This window comes from Equus asinus, chromosome 19, assembly GCF_041296235.1.
Source record: "Equus asinus isolate D_3611 breed Donkey chromosome 19, EquAss-T2T_v2, whole genome shotgun sequence".
Lineage (NCBI taxonomy): Eukaryota > Metazoa > Chordata > Mammalia > Perissodactyla > Equidae > Equus > Equus asinus.
Window position 1 is genome coordinate 1882768 of NC_091808.1, and position 18693 is coordinate 1901460.

The window sequence follows — 18693 nt, forward strand, 5'->3', positions numbered from 1 at the left end:
AAATCTGTGGTTGCATTTTTGGAGGGCTGAGCACACCCCAGCCTCCTCCCGAGCCCTCCTGCTGTCTGAACAGCCCTGCTGGCCCCCCAGGATCCTGCAGCCCCTCTGAGTTGGATTTTGGACAGAGAGTGGGCACAGACCCCCATTGCCTGGGCGCCGTAGAGGTGTCTGGAGCCTGGACCCCACATTAGAAACACCCGAGGCTCCAGGCCGGGTGAGTGTGAAACACGTTTCACCAAACAGAGCTCCTGGCATTAGGCACACGGAGCTCAGGCACTTTCCAGGCCAGCTTTTTAAATGCCAATCACCACCCACCAAGTTGATTCAGAGTCTCAAATGAGGTGGGAGTCCAGGCCGCGGGAGACACCGGATTTCCTCTGTAACGCTGCACACACTCATCCCCCCATGCTCATGGAGGAGGGCCCCCCTTTCCAGACAACCACCCCCCACAGAGCTCCTCTATCAGGACGCTCCCCCAAGGTCCCAAGCCGCCGCACATTCTCACCCCACTCTTAGACACCCCCACCGCAACACTCACCCTGCTCTGAGATCACATCACAGTATCACCCTACTCTTAGATACACCATCACACCCTCACTCCGCTCTGAGGCTCCCATCACAGCCCTCACCCCACTCTGAGACCCCCCCATCACAGCTCTCACCCCACTCTGAGACCCCCCATCACAGCTCTCACCCCGCTCTGAGACCCCCCCATCACAGCTCTCACCCCACTCTGAGACCCCCATCACAGCTCTCACCCCACTCTGAGACCCCCCATCATAGCTCTCACCCCACTCTGAGACCCCCCATCACAGCTCTCACCCCACTCTGAGACCCCCCATCATAGCTCTCACCCCGTTCTGAGACCCCCCATCACAGCTCTCACCACTCTGAGACCCCCCCATCACAGCTCTCACCCCACTCTGAGACCCCCCATCACAGCGCTCTCACCACTCTGAGACCCCCATCACACCCTCAGCCCACTCTGAGACCCCCATCACACCCTCAGCCCGCTCAGAGACCCTTGGGCCCACGGTTGGCACTGACCTGCCGTCAGCCTGGGTTTCCCTGGCTCAGCCGTCTGCCTCTGAGCTGGAAGCCGGTGCAGGGACTGCCTAGAGAGCGATGGGGAAGCAGAGCTGGGGAGGGCCAGCCCCTAGGCCGGGGGACTCCTTAAGGCGGCAGGTGGCGGGCGTACTGATGACAGCAAGGTGGGGTGACGGGCTCTCTGCTGCCCATGCCAGCCCAACCCAGGGCTGCTGGGGCGAATTTCTGGCATGGGAAGTGGGCGGCCAGCGGCCACCTGTGTCAGTACCTCCAGACAGCCAGCCTGCTTACTAAGACAGAGCGTGTGTCAGGAAACCTGAGAGGGCAGGCCTAGACCACTTCCCCAGCCGTCTCCACCGTCATCTGTGGGAAGCGCCGGGCCCTCCCCAGAGCAGGGGGGTTGGGTCCCCTGCGCCCGCGCCCAGCATCCTGGAAGGGAGGCCTCACACTCACTGTGCTACGCGCCCTCACACACACCAATGCTGCTGGGGTGACCCGCCAACATCTGTGGATGCACCCACTCACGTGGCCAGCGGCCAGCAATCAAAACCCAGACGGATCGACTTCCTGCCACTCCACTGTAGCCCGCTGGCTCTGCCCTCACCTCCACCAGCTGCCCCTCCTCAAGCCTTCTTTCCAGACCACCCCTCCATCATCCAGTCTAGAATGTTCTCCACGCCCCCCCACCCCCGCCCCGACTCCTCCAGGCCTTCATGGGGCATTCTCTGTGGCTAGCCTCTTCGCTCTGAGCTCAGGCTGGGAGAACCTGCTCAACGGGGTTTCCAACGCCCTTCCTGCAGACCACCCCAGCCCTGTGCACCCTGAGGGCAGGGACCCCACAGCACCTGACTACAGCATCTCTTCCTGGAGACCGCGAGGGGTCAGGAGAGATCCCATCCCACCTCTGTCCATTTACAGAGGTGGAAACTGAAGCCCAGAGAAGGGGAGTGGCTGGCCCAGGTTTTCTGACCTGGGACCAGGCCTCCCTGCCCAGAGGCCCCTGAGGAGGGGCCTGGCCTCCACCGTTCTCCTCCACAGCAGACCCAGGCACAGCCCTCCAGATCCAGGCCTGGCGGGGGTCCCATGGCCGGCTCCTCCCCTGCCTCCCCCGCTCCATCTCCGTCCAGCCCGCCTCCTGGCTCCTCTGCACCCATCTCTAGTGCCCCACCCTGTCTGGTTTCTTCATAGAATTTCTCATGAATTAAAATAGCTCTTCTTGTGTACTTAGTTTTCGCGTGTGGCCAGGACCCTGCCTGCTCTGGGCCGTGTCACGGCCTGGCACACTGTAGGGCCTCAATAAAGTGTGTGAACCAGTTGGAGGCAGCCCTGATGGGAGATTCTGGCCCCAGAGAATGAGCAGGATTCTGGGCTCCCAGCAGACGCTCCATAGTCATTAAACGTTAGGGCCGCAGGCTCAGAAACGCTCTGCCTGGGTGGGATGGGGCATCAGCCTCCGTGAACCCCCCCTCTACTGGCCACACTGCCGGCTGGCTCCCAGTGGAGGGATGGGGGCTGCTCAGGGCAGGGCCGGGTCCCTTCCTCAAGGCCCACGGGATGCCCAGGGTCCCAGAGGCTGGGCCATGCTGGGCAGGCTTCAGGTTCCCAACCAGGCCCATCCTTGCTATGGGGCAGCCTCAAAACCCCAGTCACAACCCTCTGCGGAGGGGGACTCCGCCGGCCTCCGCTTGGGCAGCCCTCCATCTTTGAGGCCCCCCTCCCGTGCCAGCCACGCCCTGCTGCGGTCCCACTGCCCTCTCCTGCTTCACACCTGCTGCTCCTGTGTACGGCGGGGGTCTGGGCACTGGTCTGAAAAGGATTCTCCTTGCCCCTTCCTCCTGGCCACCACCCCTCCGAAGAGCTGGGTTGGAAAGAAAAGGGCTGCTGGCGAGTGAGATATGCATCACTGCCCCATCTCCATAAACCTTCATGGGAAGTGCGCCAGGGGAGGCTGAGTCACCCCAGAGGAGGCGGCCCAGAGAGCAGCCCAGGACACCCTGCAGACGCCGGGAGCTCCTGCCCCCCACCCCGAGCCCCCTCATCTGGGTGGCAGTGCCCCCCACGCCCGCCTGGGTGCCACGAGGAAACAAAGCCCTGAGGGGTGGATTCAGGACCCCAGCCTTGGAAGAGGCCAAAGGACACTGAAGACACCCAGGTAAGGGGTCCCTAGAGGCACCTCACCTGGGCTCTCCTCCCCGGGCTAAACTCTGCGTCCACTCTGACCTCACTCTGTGCTCTGGTCTGCTCCCTATTCCTGCCCGTCCTTGCCACCTCATGTGTGGGCACGCGCTGGACATGGCAGGAGACAGGGACCGCCCAGGGGGGTCCCTCGCACAGAGGGAGCATGCACTCAACACGGGATATGCCGTGCCAAACCGCACCAGCGCCTGACGGGAACCCGTGGGGGTTCACAGACGGCGAGGCTTCTTGGAGGAGGTGGCACTTGAGCTGGGCCTGGAAGGTGCGAGGAGGCAGAGATGGGAGCAGCTTCTTGGATGATGGAAGGGCATGAGCAAGGCCCAAAGAAGGCAAGCCTGTGGCCTGGGAACCTGGAGCTGGCCTGGGAGTGGAGCGAGTGGGGAAGGGAGACTGCGCTGACGCTGACGGCTCCTCTTTCACAATCTCCAGCCCAGCGCTCTGCCGGCAACAGCTGGCCAGTGGGGGAGGGCGGCTTGGCTGTCTGCACGCAGATGTGACCATCTGTGTGGGCAGAGGGGAGCGCAGCAGAGTGTCCCCCCAACCCCCCGCCAGTCTCACCACCAGTCTCGCCACTGTGGCGGCCTTCAGAGCCTGATGGAGGCGGGTCCTCCAGGAACTGCCCCCCAGGGCCACGTGGGAGCCTGAGGCAAAAGAATCATGGTCCCACCCCCGCCTGTCTCCAGGCTGTTGATGCTTTGTTCACGCAGATTTCCGTATTAGCTTCCATGTGCTGGAATACCGCGCTGGAGGACCGGCAATCTTGATGACTGAGTTTTTGGCGGCCCCTTGGATGTTGTGCCCAAGACCAGTGCCTCACCTGCGTCACCCTGGCCCCTGCCCTATCTGGGAGCCTGGAGGGGACCAGGACCAAGGGCATTCCTGGAACCACAAGGCCTCCGGGCCCTGGGCTCGGCTATGGGCCTTGTATCCCCATGCCGCTGAGCAGAGAGGATGTGACCTTCTGTTGCTACCAGCACTTTCTGTTCCCCTCTTCGAAGAAATGAGGTATGGGAAACACCCCTCCCCCTCCCACTTTGGGAGGATGACGGGGAAGCCACCCGGAGGGGAAATGGGGGGAGGGGGAATGGGGACACCACTGCGGGGAGGGCGGATGGAGGCGTGGGGCGAGTCCCATTCGGCCCTGCTCTCCTGCTCTCACAGCCCCTTCCAGCCTCCTCCAGGCTCCTCATGCCACACCAGCTCCTGCTTACTCTCAGGCTGGCCATTGTGCCTCCCACCTCACAGGAAAATGAGGCTCCATCCAAAGGAAACATCCTCGAACTCCACCCCAAACCTGAGCCCCTGCCGCCCCCTCCCCAGGCACTGTCTCCCACTAGCAAGGCCCCACACTGCTCACTTACCCATTCATTCATTCATTCAATCATGCATGCATGCATTCAGCAAATATGACTGAGCGTGGAGGGTGCTGCTGAGGATAAGAGTGGGGGGCAGGAGGGGCCAGGGTTGAGGGATCCTCCCAGCAGCACACCCTCAGGGGCTGGCTGTGCCTAGGGATGGGGGACAAAGTGGCTTGGTTTGGGTCCACTGGTCAGGAGGGGTCACGAAAAGGTCATGAGAGGTCATGAAAAGGTTATGTAGAGGGCATGAGAGGCCCTGAGGGGGTCCTGAGGGGGTCCCGAGGCTCTGCTAGTTTGGCAGTTCCCGCCTGTGGTGTCCTGGTCACGTGGCAGGGTGGGCAGCATGGGGGCAGAGGGGCTGAGGGGGAACTCGGGGCTGCCCGCCCTGGTCCCAGCCCCACCCCCCCAGAGTCCCACCCCAGCCACAGTGCCCCTCCGTGCTCTCTCCTGCCCACTCTGTCCCCTTGGACAGCCCCTCCTCCAGCGGGCACTTGCTCACCCGACAGCTCCCTCCGCCGCCTGCTCCCTGCTTCACGCAGCTGCTCTGGGACGCTGGCGGTGGCAGTGCTGGGCCGCTGGTTCCTGCTCCAGGCAGCCTCCTTTCCCGCAGCTGTCCTCTGAGTGCTCCTCTGCCCTGCAGGCCTCCTTCCCCTTTCTCCACCTCAGACTCTGACTGCAGGCTGCTCCTCCCTCCGCCAGGCGGTCTCACCCCAGCCCCGCTCCACGGCAGCCTCAAGCACCTGCTGGGGCTCCTGTGGCCCTGCTCTTGAGCAGGGACCTTGGCCGAGGAGGCTGAGGGGCAGAGTGCATCTTGCCCGGCTTCAAAGTCAACCGTGAGTGTCCAGTAGCAGAGCAGAAGAGCGAGTCTGCCTTTGAGACGGGCAGGGTCTCCCCACCCGGCCCCCAGGGCAGTGGGCCTTCAGCCTTGGCTGGTTTGAGCCAGTCGGTCCAGGTTGGGTCCAAGAAGTGGGGCATTTAACCTGTGCCCCAAGAGACACTGAGGCAGCAGGTGCCCACTGCCCTTGAGAAACACTCTGCTGAGGGTCCTCCCCTTAAGCCTCCCTGGACCCCCAGCCTTCTGAGACACTTTTTCTGGAGGCTGGGCAAGATGCCAACTGATAGAGATGGGACAAAGAGCTCACAGAACAGGAAATGTAAAATGGATCCTTAAAGATACGAAAAGATGCTGTCGCGTCACCCTGACAGTTGGCTTTTCTTTTTGTAATGCAAGTGCTGAGGCATCTGTTACAAAGATGGCCATCTCAAATATGCTCTTTGCCACCCACACGAGAAAGAGCCAGCCCCCACCCCGACCTTGTTTTAGAGGTCTTGCTTGATTTCCATAACTGACCGCTGGGTTTTTTTTCTCTTTCCGTGCTTTAAATTTCCACTCTCTGTTTTAAATTCGCCAGTAAAGAGTGAGCCCTGAAAACCCTAGACCCCCACACTTGACCCCAATTTAAGAGCAGAAACCCAGGCCTATGCTGTCTCTCTCCCTGCGAGCTTGCTGTGTGGCCCCAGGTGTGCTGTGTAATTTCCAGGGCCTGTACGTAATAAGCCTTTACTTTTTAAAAGTTTCCTGATGGTTATTGCTGAAGGGCGTCTTGCAATCATAATAAGAACTGCAAAGGCTGGTCTAGCCATAACACTTGTTATTGACAGGCTGAGACCGGCACACAACAGACCCTCAATGTACTCCTAACAAGAAAAGGACAAATTAAAAGTCCATTGCAATACCGTTCCTCCCCTGTCAGATGGGCAAAATCCAAGAGTTTGACAACCATCTGGGGGGGACGACATCCTCAGATGTTACCTGTTGACATTTAACATGGTCCGAACCCCCGTGGAGGGGATTTGGCAGTATCCAGCAACGTTAGAGCCGCACTGCTCTTCGACCCAGTAATCCCACCTCTAGGGATCTATTCCACACACAGCCGGGTAGAGCTAGGACAGATGCTTGACAGGCTCTTCCTCGGAGCACGGTTGAGGAGCACCAGCCTGGAAACCACTCAGGCGTCTCTCCATAGAGCTCTGGTTGCATGAAGTATGTCCACCCACACCATGGAGCGCTGAGCGGGCATCAAAAGGAAGGAGAAATATCTCTATACACTACTGCATGGTTGTCTCCAGGACATATCGCTAAGCGAACAAAAGGCTATTGATGCTCATCTATTTATGTAGGGCCAGCAGCTTATATTTTCACAAATGGAAGGATAAGCCATAAAATTTGTTTTAAATTAAATTGCTACCTATAGGGAACAGGTGGAAAGGAGGTGAAGGGAGACAGGGACAGAAATGAGACTTCTGTGAATATACCTTGGTTTGTAGATTTGGCTTTAGAACCAACGTAAATATTTACATAATTACTAAATTAAATTAAATTAAGTTACATTTGAAAAGAGTTCTTAAATTTGAAAGCAAGATGAAACTAATTAACTTGCATCATCAGTCGGTAGCATAAACCTACCAACTCTTCAAAGTGATTTTAAAATCCAGGATTTTGACTGTAGATCTGGATAGCTTGGGCACAAAAAGAATGGCAAAAGTGTTTCATTTTCTGTAAACATTTTCCAAATAATTTTAAAAGTTTTGTCTGTACACCTATATAACCCTAGGATTTTAAAAGTACATAAAAACATCTTAAACTGTTTCCAGTAATCATGCCACTGATGATAGTGTTGGTATTGTTATTTTGAGATTATTGAGTTACGGGATAAAACAAATGAATAATTACGTTGGGCACTGTTGAGATTTCTGGTGTAGGGGAGAGGAGATGCAGATGTATTATCAATCAGCTCAAGTAAAAACCACATAGATCTGAATTTGAGTGAAAAGTGTCAGTATGTACTTGTACTGTGTCTTAGCTTAAAAAGAAATCTTCTAAGTTCTCTCCACCAACAAGGCCTAAAAATAAGCATGCCTACCATCCAGACTGTGGTCTCTACATACCATTTCTCTGGAAGGGGAAGAGGGCTCCTGAGAGAAGAGGATGCTTCCCGGTCTGGGTTGGGAAATATATAAGACGAGCCTGGAATAGCTTGTCACACCAGAGAACAAAGCGGATCACAGCTGTTGGCCAACGTCAGAGGGGCTCGGGAGTCAATTCAAGATTCAAGTTCACCCCTTGGGCCAAAGGTGGGATGATTTGAATATCAATAAGGAGAAGAATTTCAATGAACTTGAACACAAAAAAATGCTTAAATCCACAAAGCTGTAATTATACTTCAAAAGAAAAACCCTCAATCACTTTATGAAGTGGTCTTGCCAAAACCAAAAATGACACTTGAAGCTGATGAAGCATCTGGAGCCAACCACCCAGTGGCAGGAGCTAGAGAGGGCAGGGAACACAGTCAGTGACACTCCAGGGTGCAAGCTGCTGACTCCAGGCTGTGGGCCACTCCACAGGGCAAGGCGCCAAGAACAAGAGTCAAGAGGGTGATGAGGGGATGGAGGAGAAGCCTGGGGCTTAAGAGGCTTGACGACACATCAGTGGGTGGAGGGTGTGGATGTTATCTGGATCCTTTGAGCTGCTGGTGCCCAGGTGGCCAATTAGGATGCTGAGACCAACTGCAATGGGGAAAATGTGAAGACTGACTGTGTGTTTGATTAAAGTCATCTTCATTTTTTGGGTAGGTGTGGTCCTAGAATCATGCTCATGTGTTTTTAAAAGTCCTTATTGGAGGGTGACATCAGCTTCATGGCGGAGTGAGTTGTTCCCTTTGTTTCTTCCTGCTAAGTTACAATCAAATGGACATCCTTTGACCAACAAAGGATTCCCTATACAGCACAACAGGACACCTAAGAGATCCATGCAGCTATCCATCTGAAGGTGGGTGGACTGGACCCCTAGGAAGCACTGGAACTAGGGGAGCAGCCCTTCCCCTTCCCCAAGTGGCAGCAATCCAGGGTCCGGAACCTCATGCAGTGGCCTTCATGATTGTGAGTGGAGGCAAGGGTGGCCCAGCTTGCACACAATGGCTGGCAGAGCAGCAGCACCAGTGGCCAGACATGTACCAGTGTGAGAAGACAGAGCAGGGGCAGAAAAAACAGCCCCTACTCCCCCCCGCCTAGCAGTGGCAGGTGGAACCTGAGACCAGAAGGGTCAGGAACCACAGCAGAACTGGTGACCCAGCCCCCAGCAGATGCATCCCTGACACCAGCTCCACTAGCAGCAGGGGCTGCATACAAGTCCCCAGGACACCACTAGCAACAGTGACACCCATGAACCAAGCACCCCTGGCAGCAGTGCAACCAGCACCCCCAGATAACCCAGAAGCAGCAGCACAGGTGGAGCAGGTGACAACAGCATCTGAACCCATAGAGAGCCAGTGGAGGAACACAAGCACAAGACCCAAGCGACCCTGGATGCAGCAGAAGTGCTCACAGCCTGGTGACCCTGGTGGTGACACCTGAGACTGCAGCAACATCGTAAGCAGAAAGGCCCCAGCAACCCCAGAGGCACAAGCAGTACAAGGAGGGCAGGGATGACCCCTCTGGCAGAAGCAGTGGAGGGTGAAAAGTGCAGGCTCTCACATACAACCAGAAGTAGCTCAGAACCAAAGTAACCAGAGCCTCACCCAAATAAGAAAGGTGTTTACTCCCACAGATGCGCCGGCAGAGGATCAGTTCAAGTGCCATGAAGAACTCTAGCAACACGGCAGAACAGAGAGAATGACAACTCTCCAGGAACCAAACCTGAAGTCACAGAAGACTACAGTATAACTGACAGAAAATTCAAAAAAGCTGTCATGAAGAAGTTCTATGAGTTAAAAGAAAACTCAGAAAGACAGTTCAGGGAGCTCAGGAATAAAATTAATGAACAGAAGGAACACTTCACCAAAGAGACTGAAGCTTTAAAGAAATACCAAACAGAAATTCTAGATATGAAGAAGACAATTAATGAGATTAAAAAAAATAATGTAGAAAACATTAAAAATAGAGCAGACCTTATGGAGGAGAGAATTGATGAGCTGGAGGACAGAAACCTAGGAATGATTCAGGCATAGGAGGAGAGAGAACTAAGATTTTAAAAATGAAGAAATTCTGGGAGAAATATGAGACAATTAGGAAAAGTAACATAAGGATTACAGGTATTGCAGAGGGAGAAAGGAGCTGTGAGTTTATTCAAAGAAATAATAGCTGAGGACTTCCCAAACCTGGGGAAAAAAACAGACATGCAAGTACATTATGCTAACAGAACTCCGAATTACATCAATACAAAAGACCTTCTCCAAGGCATAGAATATTAAAACTGTCAAAAGTCAATGACAAAGAGAAAATATTAAGGCCAGTAAGAGAGAAGAAAATAACCTACAAAGGGATCCCCATTAGGCTTTCAGCAGATTTCTCTGCAGAAACCTTACAGGCTAGGAGAGAGTGGAATGATACACTCAAAATACTGAAAGACAAAAACTATCTGGCAAGAATCCTCTATCCAGCAAAATTATCCTTCAGAAATGATGGAGGAATAAAGGCTTTCCCAGACAAACAGAGGCTGAGGGAGCTCATCGCCACTAGACCCACCTTCCAAGAAATGATGAAGGGAGCCCTCCTACCTGAAACAAAAAGGGAAAGGTTTACAGAGCTCGGAGCAGGGAGATGAATAGACAGACAAGATCAGAAAATTACAGGTCTCTATCTGAACAGGTTAGCAAACCCTTTTTTTCCCCCCAAAGGTCTTTTTTTTTTTTAAAGATTGGCACCTGAGCTAACAACTGTTGCCAATCTTCTTTTTGTTTTTTCTCCCTTTTCTCCCCAAATCCCCCCAGTACATAGTTGTATATTTTAGTTGTGGGTCCTTCTAGTTGTGGCATGTGGGGCGCCACCTCAGCACGGCCTGATGAGCGGTGCTGTGTCCGTGCCAAGGATCCAAACGAGTGAAACCCTGGGCCACGGAAGTGGACCACACGAACCCAACCACTAGGCCACAGGGCCAGCCCCTAACAGACCCTTAATTATAACATAAAGGATAAAGGGAAGGAAAGCATTAAAAATAACTATAAACACTTCAATTTTCTCCAACACAGAAAAGAATAATTTGTGACAACAAAAACATAGAAGGGGAAGAGAAAAGGATGGAACTGAAGAGGCTAATGGAGATAAGAGGCTATCAGAAAAGACTATCTCATCTATGAAATCTTTTATATGAACCTCATGGTAACTACAAAACAAAAAATCAGAGCAGAGTCACAAATCACAAATAAAGAGAAAACCATCACAGAAGACCACCAAACTGAAAGGGCAGACAGAAATACAAGGAAAAAGAAACAGTGGAAATATAGAACACCAGAAAACAAAAGAAAAAATGGCAGTGTTATGTCCTCATGCATCAATAATCACTCTAAATGTAAATGGATTAAATTCAGCAGTCAAAAGACATATAGTGGCTGGATGGATTAAAAAATGAGACCCAAAAATATGCTACCTCCAGGAAACACATCTCAGCTCTAAAGACAAAATAGGCTCAGAGTGAAGGGATGGAAGATGATACTCCAAGCTAATGGCAAGCAAAAGAAAGTGAGTGTGGCCATACTTATACCAGACAAAGCAGACGTCAAGACAAAAAAGATAACAAGAGACAAAGATCAGCATTATATAATGACAAAGGGGAAATCCTACCAATAATACATAATACTTATTAACATATATGTGCCAAATACAGGAGCACCAAAGTATATAGAGAAACTATTAACAGACCTAAAAGGAGAAATTGACAGTAACACAATAATAGTTGGGGACCTTAACGCCCCACTTATGTCAATGGATAGATCATCCAGACAGAAAGTAAACAAGGAAACAGTGGCCTTAAATAAAACACTAGGCCAGATGGACTTAATAGATAATATAGAACATTCCATCCCAAAACAGCAGAATATATGCTCTTCTCAGTGCACATGGAACAGTCTCAAAATAGACCATATGTTGGGAAACAAAGTAAGCCTTAAGAAATTTTAAAACATTGAAATCATATCAAGCATCTTTTCCAACCACAATGCTATGAAACTAGAAATCAACAAAAAGAAAAAAGCTGGGAAAATCATAAATATGTGGAGATTAAACAACACACCACTGAAAAACTATTGGATCAATGAAGAAATCAAAGGAGAAATAAAAAAATATCTGGATACAAATGAAAACAAAAACACAACATACTAAAATGACTAGGATGCAGCAAAAGCAGTACTAAGAGGAAAATTTATAGCAATACAGACCTCCCTCAAGAAATAAGAAAAATCTCAGGCCCGCCTGGTGGCACAGCATTTAAGTTCACATGTTCCATTTCAGTGGCCCAGGGTTCACTGGTTTGGATCCCAGGTGTGGATCCATGCCCTGCTTGTTAGGCCATGCTGTAGCAGGCGTCCCACATATAAAGTAGAGGAAGATGGGCACAGATGTTACCTCAGGGCCAGTCTTCCTCAGCAAAAAGAGGAGGATTGGCGGCAGCTGTTAGCTTAGGGTTAATTTGCCACAAAAAAAAAAGAAGACAGAAAGAAAAATCTCAATAAACAAGCTTATATTATACTTAAAAGAACTAGAAAAAGAAGAACAAACAAAGCCCAAAGTCAGTAGAAGGAAGGAAATAATTAAAATCAGAGTAGATATAAACAAAATAGAGACTAAACAAACAATAGAAAAGATCAATGAAACAAGGAGCTGGTTCTTTAAGAAGATAAACAAAATTGACAACCCCTTAGCCAGACTCACTAAGAAAAAAAGAGAGAAGACTCAAATAAATAAAACCAGAAATGAAAGAGGAGAAATTACAACGGACACCTCAGAAATACAAAGGATTATAAGAGAATACTATGAAAAGGTATATGCCAATAAACTTGACAATCTAGAAGAAATGGATAAATTCTTAGAATCACACAACCTCCCAAAACTGAATCAAGAAGAAATAGAGAATCTGAGACCAATCACAAGTAAAGGGATAGAAAGAGTAGCAAAAAACTCCCAAGAAACAAAAGTCCAGGACCAGACAGCTTCTCTAGTAAATTCTACCAAACACTCAAAGAAAATTTAATTCCTATTCTTCTCAAATCTTTCTGATGGGGGCTGGCCCCGAGGCCAAGTGGTTAAGTTCGCATGCTCTGCTTCGGTGGCCCAGGGTTTCGCTGGTTCGGATCCTGGGTGCAGACATGGCACCACTCGTCAGGCCATGCTGAGGCAGTGTCCCACATGCCACAACTGGAAGGACACACAACTAAAATATACAACTATGTACTGGGGGGATTTTGGGAGAAAAAGCAGAAAAAAAAAAGACTGTCAACAGTTGTTAGCTCAGGTGCCAATCTTTAAAAAAAAAAAAATCGTTCTGAAAAATTGAAGAGGATGGGATGCTTCCTAACTCATTTTATGAGGCCAGCATTACCCTGATATCAAAATTAGACAAGGACAACACAAAAAAGGAAAATTACATGCCAATATTGCTGATGAACATAGATGCAAAAATCCTCAACAAAATATTAGCAAACTGAATACAGCAATACATTAAAAGGGTCATACACCACGATCAAGGGGATTTATACCAGGGATGCAGGGATGGTTCAATATCTGCAAATCAATCAATGTGATACACCACCTTAACAAAATGAGGAATAAAAATCACATGATGGGCTCAATAGATGCAGAGAAAGCATTTGACAAGATGCAGCATCCATTTATGATGAAAACTCTTAATAAAATGGGTAGAGAAGGAAAGCACCGCCACATAATAAAGGCCATCTATGACAAACCCACAGCCAACAGCAAACTCAATGGGGAAAAACTGAAAGCCATCCCTCCGAGAACAGGAAAAAGACGAGGATGCCCACTCTCACCACTCTTATTCAAAATAGTACTGGAGGTTTTAGCAAGAGCAATTAGGCAAGAAAAATAAATAAAAGGGATCCAAATAGGAAAGGAAGAAGTAAAACTGTCACTGCGTGTAGATGGCTTGATTCTCTATATAGAAAACCCTAAAGAATCCACCAAAAACTGTCAGAAATAATCCACAGACACAGCAAAGCCGCTGGGCACAAAATCCACATGCAAAAATCAGCTGCCTTTCTATACACTAATAACACACTAGCAGAAAGAGAAGTCAAGAAGACAATCCCATTTACAATCACAACAAAAAGCACAAAATACTGACGAATAAATTTAACCAAGGAGGTGAAAGCCCTGTACATTGAAAACTCTAGGAGATTATTGAAAGAAATTGAAGAAGACGTAAGAAAGGGAAAGGTATTCCATGCTCACGGATTGGAAGCATAAACATAGTTAAAGCGTCCATGTTACCTAAAGCAATCTACAGAGTCAATGTAATTCCAATCAGAATCACAATGACATTCTTTATGGAAACAGAACAAAGAATCCTAAAATTCATATGGAACAACAAAAGATCCCAAATAGCCAAAGCAATCCCTAGGAAAAAGAACAAAGTTGGAAGCATCACACTCCCTGAATTCAAATTATATTACAAAGCTATGGCAGTCAAAACAGCATGGTACTGGCAGAAAAAGAGACACACAGATCAATGGAACAGAATTGAGAGCCCAGAAATAAAGCCACACATCTACAGACAGTTAATCTTTGACAAAGGAGCCAAGAACATACAATGGAGAAAGGAAAGTCTCTCCAATAAATGATGTTGGGAAAACTGGACAGCAATGTGCAAAAGAAGGAAGGTAGACCATTATCTTACACCATACACAAAAATTAACTCAAAATGGACTAAAGACTTGAATTTAAGACCTGAAACCATAAAAATCCTAGAAGAAAATACAGTTAGTACACTCTTTGACATCAGTCTTAGCAGTGTCTTTTTGAATACCATGTCTACTTGGACAAGGGAAACAAAAGAAAAAAATGGGACTACATCAAACCAAAAAGCTTCTCCAAGGCAAAGGAAAGCCTCAACAAAATGAAAGGACAACCCACCAACTGGGAGAAAATAGTTGCAAATCACTTATCTGACAAGGGGTTAATTTCCAAAATATATAAAGAACTCATACAACTCAACAATAAAAAAGTGAAAAACCTGATTGAAAAGTGGGCAGAGGATATCAACAGACATTTTTCCAAAGAAGATATACAAATGGCCAACAGACACGTGAAAAGATGTTCAATATCACTAATTATAAGGGAAATGCAAATCAAAACTACAATGAGATGTCACCTCACACCCATCAGAATGGCTATAATCAACAAGACAAGAAATAACAAGTGTTGGAAAGGATGTGGAGAAAAGAGAAGCCTCATACACTGCTGGTGAGAATGCAAACTGGTGCAGCCACTATAGAACACAGTATGGAGATTCCTCAAGAAATTAAAAATAGAAATACCATATGATCCAGCTATCCCACTACTGGGTATTTGTCCAAAGAATATGAAATCAATAATTTAAAGAGATTTATGCATCCCTATGTTCATAGCAACGTCATCCACAATAGCCAAGATGCAAAAGCAACCCAAGTGTCCATCAACAGATGAATGGATAAAGAAGATGTGGTATACAATGGAATACTACTCAGCCATAAAAAAGACAAAATCATGCCATTTACAATAAGGTGGATGGACCTTGGGAGTATTATGCTAAGTGAAATAGACAGAGAAAGACAAATACTGTATGATTTCACTCATATGTGGAAGATAAACAAACACACAGATAAGGAGAACAGATTAGTGGTTACCAGAGGGGAAGGAGTGGGGGAGGGTGAAAGAGGCAAGTGTGTGTGTGTGGTGATGGATAAAAACCAGACTACGGGCGGTGAACACGATGCAGTCTATACAGAAACTGAAATATAATAATGTACACCTGAAATTTACACAATCTTATAAACCAATATGACTTCAATAAAATTTTAAAAAAGAAAAGAAAAATTGGAGAAACATTAAAAAAAAAGTCCTTATCTTCTATTCATACTGAAATTTTTGTAAATGAAATGATATGATGTCCGGCATTTGTTTCAAAATATTCCGGTCTAGTAGAGGGAAGGGAGGTGGACAATCTCAGTTATGGTTTGATAATTGCTGAAGTTGGTGGTGAGGGGCACATGGGGCTCTTTATGTTATTCTATTTGTATCTGTTTGAAAGCATGTTTGTGACTTTTTCTTTTAACTCCATGGTAGTAGAGGAGAAGAAGATGGGGTCTTCTCCGTGGTCCTAACAGGATAAGAAATCCCTGAGAGTCAGAAGCAGGAGGGAGCACATGGCAGGAGGAAACCATGGGCCCAAATGTGCCCGGGAGAGAACTCCTGACAAACAGGGTGGCCAGGGGTTGCCTGAGCAGGAGGGCAGGGTTGCAGGGGCCAGATGGAGCTCTGGGGTGACTGCACTGGCTCTAGGCTTCATGGTGTGGTGGGTACAGTACAGCTTCCCCCTCCCGCCTGTACACACCATATACACATACCTGTGTGCATACACACACGCACACACATACACACTTAGCACACACACTTGTACATACACATATGCACGCATATATCACACACACAGACATGCATAGAAACATATGCGCGCATACAGACATGCAGACATGCATATAAACATATGCACACATGTATACACGTGCACACATGCAGACGTGCATAGAAACATATGCACACATGTATACACGTGCACACATGCAGACGTGCATAGAAACATATGCACACATGCAGACATGCACACATGCAGACATGCATATAAACATATGCACACATGTATACACGTGCACACATGCAGACGTGCATATAAACATATGCACACATGTATACACGTGCACACATACAGACGTGCATATAAACATATGCACACATGTATACACGTGCACACATGCAGACATGCATATAAACATATGCGTGAATACAGACATGCACACATGCAGACATGCATATAAACATATGCACACATGTATACACATGCACACATGCAGACGTGCATATAAACATATGCACACATGTATACACGTGCACACATGCAGACATGCATAGAAACATATGCACACATGTATACACGTGCACACATACAGACATGCATATATACATATGCACACATGTATACACGTGCACACATGCAGACGTGCATATAAACATATGCACACATGTATACACATGCACACATGCAGACGTGCATATAAACATATGCACACATGTATACACGTGCACACATGCAGACATGCATAGAAACATATGCACACATGTATACACGTGCACACATACAGACATGCATATAAACATATGCACACATGTATACACGTGCACACATGCAGACGTGCATATAAACATATGCACACATGTATACACATGCACACATGCAGACGTGCATATAAACATATGCACACATGTATACACGTGCACACATGCAGACATGCATAGAAACATATGCACACATGTATACACGTGCACACATACAGACGTGCATAGAAACATATGCACACATGTATACACGTGCACACATGCATATAAACATATGCACGCATGTATACACGTGCACACATGCAGACGTGCATATAAACATATGCACACATGTATACACGTGCACACATGCAGACGTGCATAGAAACATATGCACACATGTATACACGTGCACACATGCAGACATGCATATAAACATATGCACACATGTATACACGTGCACACATGCAGACATGCATATAAACATATGCACACATGTATACACGTGCACACATACAGACGTGCATATAAACATATGCACACATGTATACACGTGCACACATGCAGACGTGCATATAAACATATGCACACATGTATACACGTGCACACATGCAGACGTGCATATAAACATATGCACACATGTATACACGTGCACACATGCAGACGTGCATATATACATATGCACACATGTATACACGTGCACACATGCAGACATGCATATAAACATATGCACACATGTATACACGTGCACACATACAGACATGCATATATACATATGCACACATGTATACACGTGAACACACATATACACACTACAGTGTCAACTCTGACAGTTGGGCTTTGTAATCCAAGCGCCTGACTAAAGCTTTGATTGCCCAGACAGCCACTTGAAGAAGGCTATCTTGAGTAAACACACCGCCAGCCACAAGACTAGTCAAAAAGCTGGGCTGCCTCCCGCCGGCCTCCTTTGCTTTAGAGATCTTGATTGATTTCCATAACTGACCATTTGGGCCACTTGTTTTTTCTCTTCCCGTGCTTTAAATTCCTGCTTTTATGTTCTCCAACAAAAAGTGAGACCACGAAACCCTAGATCCCAACCCTAGGTGCTCACTCTTGACCCTAGCAAAGGCAGAACCCCGTGCCATGCTGTCTCTCTTTCTCTCTCCCCTCACAACCTTGCTGTGTGTTACCCCTGGCATGCCTCGGATGGTCCAGGGCTTCTAAGTAACAAACACTTTTTTCTTCCAAGTTTCCTCATGGTTACTGCTGAAGGGCGTCTTGCAATCAGAATAAGCGGTGGGTCCAGTCATGACATTGGTTTGGATAGGGGAGATGTCTGTGGGAAGCTCCCTGGCCCAGGTGAGCGCCCCCAGGTCGTTCTAGCCCATAGCATCACTGTTGACAGGCGGGGACCGGCACAGAACACACACAGCATATGCATGTGTACGTATACACACTTGCACGCAGGCACACACACACACTTCTGCCAAACTGCATCTATGGGAGGGGCTCATGAGTGGGGAGGCAGGACTGTGCAGCCCATGTGAGTTGGAGCCAAGAGGACGGAGTACTCTGGCCTAGCCCTGCCCCACAGGCACTCACCCAAAGATGGGCACCAGCTGGGACCTACCCAACACCTGGAGACGAGACCCATTTTGTGTGGGAGTGGAAGGAACCCTGGAGCTCATGGCTCTGCTCCAGCTGGAGAGCAGAGGTCTCCTCAGACCTGGGGGCTAGGCTGCCTCCACCGCCCACCTGGGTGCCACCTCTGCACCCCGAGCCCCAAGGCCGTGATGCATAGGTGGGAAACTAAGGCCCAGTATGGGGGGAGCGGCTCAGGGGCGCCAGGTATCCACAGAGGTGAGAACTGGAGAGTAGGCTCAGGCTCTTTCCTGGTGACTGCTTTGAGAGCTGGGAGTCTGCGGCATGAGGTTTAAGATGCCACGCATGGGGC

At 48.7% G+C, this 18693-nt stretch overlaps 1 protein-coding gene across 7 annotated transcripts in view; it reads right to left on the bottom strand.

Moving 5' to 3' along the window:
* Positions 1-18693, bottom strand: part of GPR35 (G protein-coupled receptor 35) — a 29370-nt gene that overhangs the window by 4120 nt on the left and 6557 nt on the right. The window contains exons 1-3 of one of the 7 annotated variants that reach the window (XM_014842862.3): positions 5101-5237; positions 2816-2905; positions 1048-1337 (exon numbers count right to left, since the gene is read on the bottom strand). The exons of 1 other annotated variant lie outside the window; for it this stretch is intronic. The gene's annotated coding sequence lies outside the window, so the exon portion shown is untranslated. Of the gene's footprint in view, positions 1-1047; positions 1338-2815; positions 2906-5100; positions 5261-18693 lie in introns of those variants that run through there. 5 more of the 7 variants (XM_044751559.2, XR_011495470.1, XM_070489232.1 and 2 more) reach the window with 5 other exon arrangements.